We start from the raw sequence: 6397 nt of genomic DNA on the forward strand, positions 1-6397 counted from the left end.
TATCTAATAAAGTACATGAGGTATTCTCATTAGAAAAGAGGAGGCAGCCAAAGCTCTGGAAATACTCAGTCCCAGAACTGAATTTGTTTGAAAGTCTGATGCAATCTGATAGACTACAATGGAAACTCACCTTGGATACACATGCTAAGCATTATCCTCTGCAGGAACACAGAGACTGCAACACAGAACTCCTGACACAGTCTAAATAGAAATAAAGTAGGAAACAGGCATTATACAGACCTTCTGGTATACTGAATTTCACAAGCAAAACAGAGTATGCATCCTTCATGTCATTCCCAGAGTAGGACTGGAAATTTGGAAAACATTCTGGTCAAATATTTAGTGAACACTGGGAGACAGAGAATAAACAAAACCCATATCTGCATTTCAAACTCTTTTTTTAACAATAAGACCTAATATAATGCAATGATCAAGTGAACAAACAGAGCAGCTACTGACATTTTCAGACAGATCACCACATCTAAACAGTTGATCTATAAATAATCTGCTCACAGTATTGCAGCACATGCTGACCACACAGATGTGATCCTGCAAAGCGAGTACCAGAGATTGTACACAGCTGTTTTCACTTGGTTAAAGCCTGTGTGGTCTTTCCTCCAGTAAAAAGAAATACACTCAATTTTTTGAAAAAAATTACAACTCCAATTGCACAAACGAATAGATTTTTTTATATTAAATAGGTTAATTTTGTCCTGGAAGTGATCAGTGCTTCAATAAGCAAATAAAAGCTCTCAAAGAAATAAGCAGAGTACTTTGCATAAAACATTAGGAAAATATTCCCAAAGCACTCCAGAAATTTCACAAGTTATTAATAATTTGACATTATTATGTATGATTTGTTGAACACACAAGCATGCTTGAGCAGACAGAAAGAACACCTATGACTGCCCGAGAGGCACTTCATCTAGGAGCCTGACTTTTCAGGGTGCTTTGTGTAAAGAAGTACTGAGTATTCTTGGCTCTCACTGAAACCCTGGGGAGCCGAGAAGGTTCAGAGCTTGCAGAAAATGGCCAGCATTTAACAGCTCTGAGAACTGTGGACCAAACTTTGGGTGATACAATTCTCCTCCTGAGAGCCTCAAGAAAAACAGTTTCCATTTTCCCCTGCTGTCCAGGAGCAGCTTTAACATCCTTCTGTGCCCTTGCTGCAATCTGATTGTTTGCTGTGGAGAAAAAACAGAGCCTGACAAGAAGCCCTTCTGTGCTCAGGGCTCCAGCTGCAGTGTTATCACGTCATTGTTGTGCAGTGATCTGCTCCCTTCTGCCAGCGAGACCCAGCCCATCAACTTTGTCTCTTGTGAGAGACTTCTCAGGAGCTCCACAGCCTGTGTCAGTGTCCTGTGCATGCCCAGTGTGTACCAGGTAGGTGGACTGGTGATGAAGCATCCTGATGTAGGTGGCTTCTCTCCAAAGTCATGGCAGAGGAAAGCTGATGATGTCTGTCTGAGATGTGCCAGCCCAAAACTCTGTTTCTCTATATGGCTGCTCAGTCCTAGTCTTCACTGTGTGTAATGCCAGCTCATACACTCACTTTATATGAACACATAACAATACTGAGGAGGACAAAATCATGCTTTGGTCTACGTGATAAAAGCTGTATTTGCTAGCAATTGGCATGCCTGTTTGTCTCCTGGATGATGCAATCAGGAGCAAAATACATATGTGATCCCAAGCAAGTACTGATTACAGCTCCTGCAATGTAAATGAGTTGCACACATATCTTGCTTTCTTCACAAGATTCCACTTCTTCTTTTTCTATATGTGCTTTTTATTCTATTTGTATTAGGACATTGCCTTTCATTGTTATGTTCTCCACCCTCCTTCTATAATCAACTTTTCTGCCTTTTGTTTATGTCATGCTCATTCTTCTTTCATTAGGCCTTAATTACAGCCTGTGATTATAACTTTCTGCCTTAGGCTGTTTACAGAATTGGTTTTCTGCCTGTCTCTCACACACATGCTTCACTCCTATTCTTCTTTAGATCTCAACTTCTATACAGTCATCACCTTTTGAAAGTGCAAAGCAGAACAATTAGTCATTGTAGCAAGTTTTTCAAGGCTGGAAGGTCACATTACAACTCTTAAACTTTGGTGGTTTAGATGTTTGGAGATGCAATGTGAAAAATGTCTTTGATCTTTTTATTGCCTTAGTAAACTTTTTATGAGGCAATCCATTTACCTAGTCCATTAGAGAGCTCAATAAAATATTCTGTGCACAAAAATACTACATTTCACCAATTATAAATATATAGCTTTGCTCTCTAAAATTTACACTTCTGTACAAAATCTAAAACATTTTGTGAATAGAATTGTTTAACCTCAAAGCCCACCATTGCAGAAAATTAGTTGCTACCTTATTTTCTCACTACTTTTAATCCATGGTATTAAACATTCTGTTCTGAAAGTCATGCCTCCCACTTACAGAAAATGAAGCCTTATATCTGGCAAGTGTGCAGTTGAATCGTAAGTACAAAATATCTACTTGTGCACAAAGACAACCAGATCCAATATATTCCTGGTCAGCTGTTACCCCATTTGTATGCCAAATTAGCCCCACAAAGATGTCTGTAGTTTGCACACACTCTATTCTAAAAGCCCAGACTTCAGAGATTAATGCAAAGTAACAATACAAACCAAGGCTGGAGCTGGAGTCACCAGTTTGGATTCCTCATTGCCAGACCAAATATATACATTAAAAGTGTAAATATATACATGATACGGGCAGTGACATCTTCTCTCACATCCAAAATGATCTGCTTTTGACTTCTAGACAGGAGAAAAGAAATTGCTAACAAATACAAAACTCTGGACCTTGTTGATGATAGCCCCTTTGAACTAGCTCAGCTCCTTCTGTTTGTGACACTTCAGGGACATGAAGTAATTGCAAAGGCAGTTTCTCTGCTCACAGGATATTCTTCTCCCAGACTAAGTAGCATCTTCTCACAGTCAATGTAAGAAGCATAGAAAAGGGTAGAAACTGGATTATGTCTTTTTAGAGAGTATGAAAAGTTGGTTTTCACTCCTCAAATGATCCTTGGGGCTGCAAGGAACCAAGAATCCTAGGATTGGAAGCAGCAGAGTAGGGCCAATGTGGAAGAAAATTTGTCATTCCTGCCGCTACTAAGAACAAGGGAAGGTAGGGGTAGGGACTGATACTAGCAGGAGAATCCACTCACCTTCAGTAGTCACCACAGCCCCAGACACCCAGGTTCTTCCAGGGTGGCAGCATCCATGGCAGGTCTAGAAGCACAATCAGGAAGGTCATGGGTATTTTACTGCTTCAGTAGTCATTTACTGTAGGCACTTGCCTACTGTGTTTCTTTGGCAAGTTTGATGTGAACAGAAGGATACAGACTCAGACGAACATCTGCTGACATCTTTAGAAGCCAGTTCATATTTGAGAAACACACCGTTTTAAAGAATTGTTGAAGTGGCATAAAGTTATCGTTGTCCTTGTTGTGCACCAAGGTTCATTTGTCCCAGCCTAAGAAAATAGACCTAGTTTCCCTTTCTCAGCCAGTGAGTTGATTAAATACTTTTCTCCCTTTCTTCCTTGGCTCTCATTTTTTACCTTTGGTCTACCATTGTGCCACCACTCCATCACAGCTCTATTTTCCTCTCCTCCACCTCCACTTGTTTGCTCTACAGATGGACTTCCATGTAAGCTCCCTACCTCTGGTCACTGTCCTGTGAGCTCACTCATCCATTTTCCATCAGCTTCATGTAATGTCAGCCCTCCCAGATTAGAGGCATGGAGGCTTCCCATCCGTCCACACTAAAGACAACTCTATGTATTGCCATTCACTTCACATGATACATCCCCCAACTCTTTTCTTCTTCTTCCCCTGCTACTGCAGCATTTGACCTGCATTGTAGAGGTGTGTTGGCTGCAAGAGGAAACATGGTGACACCAGCAGTCATTAAATTGGTTGTGTGAGAGGATGACCTGCAATTACGTCATATGCTCAACAAATTTTAGGAGGCAGAGATCCTATGGAATACATGATATCTCAGAGGGTCACACAAGTCACAGTTTCAGTGACTTAGACACATGTAAGAATTTTTATTCCTGATGCTGCCAGCATCATAAACTCTTACAAACAGAGATTTACTCAGCAAACAAAAGGAAATAACAGCAGTCAAAAAAAAAATTATGTCTATTAAGTAATGTAACCTAACAGGTATACCAGTATCAGTGACCTAACTGCTATTTGCTGTGGTCCCGGAGAAACTAAACAATTCCCCAGTAAGAACAAGCAGTATGAGGCCATTAATTGAAAGCCTAGTGGTTCTGCAGTACACACTGTAATCCCACTAGACAACATGTAAAATTATTTTTATAAAGTCAGAAAAGGATTTGAAAAGCTTAGAACCACAGGATATAAATATAAAATTACAGGGTGAAATTTTGCAATACTTTAGATACCACATAAATACAATTTTGAGACCTTTGAACCTACTCTCTGCATTACACTGCTGATGTAAGAATGGATGAAATCAGTGATTTCAGTGCTTAAATTCATGTTCTCTAAAAACAGAAAACAAAGCTCAGATTTAATCTGAGGAGATCATTCTCTGCTGCTGTGAGTACCACAGATGAGAGCATGTATACTAGATTTATTTCCAGTCTTCTTCAGAGGCATTATCTCTATAAAGGAATTGCTTACACTCAGAGGTAACATCAGCATTTTATTTAATATAGAATGAGTCTGATCTCTGTGAATCCTGCATAGGATCTACTCAGGTGAAAAATCTGGAGAAACATCTAGTATATATCAAATCAGTTAAACTGATTTATGGCCACACTTTCCCCTCCAACTCTGCTCAATAGCACTAAAATATTAGTCATTAGATCTTTGAAGAAAATTACAAGTACTGCAAGTGCCATTACTAACGTGTTAGGAGAACTAAACAAGTCAACAAACCTTAATTTATGTCTGTATCTGATATAGCAAGAGAAATAGAAGGGTATATCTTGATCTCTTTTCTGTTAAATTAGAAGCTAAACAGGTCAGAGTTGAAAAAATGTCTGTGTGGAGTACCTGAAATACCACAGCATGAGGTGAGTGATAAGCACTGTACTCAGGCATTACACTTCAAGAGCAATAGAGGGAGACTCATGATTTTATGCATATTATGTTCCAAACAAATTTTTTTTTTCCCTAACTTATTTAATGTCAATGCAAACATTACTCACTCTGGAAATGTTTAGATTTGCAGAAGTCATTTTTGATTCTGAATGCTATACGCTAAAACTGATTTTCTTTTTGTGCCTCAATATAGAATCATAAAATAATTAAGACTAGAAAAGACCTCTAGGATCATCAAGTCCAATTGCTAGCCTAATATCACTGTGTTCACCACTAAACCATGTCCTCAAGTGTCATATCCACATGCCTTTTCAACACTTCCAGGGATAGCGAATCCACTACTTCCCTGTGTAGACTGTTTCAATGTCTGACCACCTTTCAGTGAAGTAGTTTTTCCTAATGTCTAATCTAAACTTCTCCTGGTGCAACTTGAAACCATTTGCTCTCATCCTACTGCTTTTTACCTGGGAGATGAGCCTGACCCATACCTTGTTACAACCTCTTTTCAGGTAGTTCTAGAGAACAGTAAGGACTCCACTGAGTCTCCCCCTTTCCAGGCTAAATTACCCCAGTTCCCTCAGCATGTCCTCATCAGACTTGCGCTCCAGCCCCTTCACCAGCTTTGTTGTACTGTCTAGAAGTTTTGGGCCCAGAGCTGGACACAGCACTCAAGGTATGGCCTCACCGGTGCCGAGTGTAGGGGGACAATCACTGCCCTGGTCCTGCTGACCACACTATTCCTGATACAAGTCAGGATACCATTGGCCTTCTTGGCCACCTGGGCACACTGCTGGCTCATGTTCAGCTGTCTGTTGACCAGTTCTCATGAGGCCTTTTCTGCCAGGCAGTTTTCCAGCCTCTCATTCCCAAACCTGTAGCACTGTAAGAGGTTGTTGAGACCCAGCTGCAGGACTCAGCACTTTGCCTTGTTGAACCTCATACAACTGGCCTTATCCCATGGATCCACCCTGTCCAGATCCCTCTGTAGAACCTTTTTACCCTCCAGCAGATCAACACTCTCACCCAACTTGGTGTCTCAAAACTTATTGGAGGTAAAGTGCATTCTTTCAGTTTTATTATGTCTGCACATATATCTAGAACACTGGGAAGCTGTGTGATATCTATCTCTTGCAATCAGGACCTAGGACATGAAAGGCTTGTTCAATACAATGTTCCATGTCATTCAGTCCAGATCTGATCAGGAGTTAACTCTGAAGCGTAGACATAAGGCAGTGATTGTGTGAGTGTAGGTGATTGCAACATGATCCAGCCCATTTCCGGGCCAT

This window comes from Manacus candei, unplaced genomic scaffold (genome assembly GCF_025592945.1).
Source record: "Manacus candei isolate 608988 ecotype Guabito, Panama unplaced genomic scaffold, ASM2559294v1 h1tg000019l, whole genome shotgun sequence".
Taxonomy (NCBI): Eukaryota; Metazoa; Chordata; class Aves; order Passeriformes; family Pipridae; genus Manacus; species Manacus candei.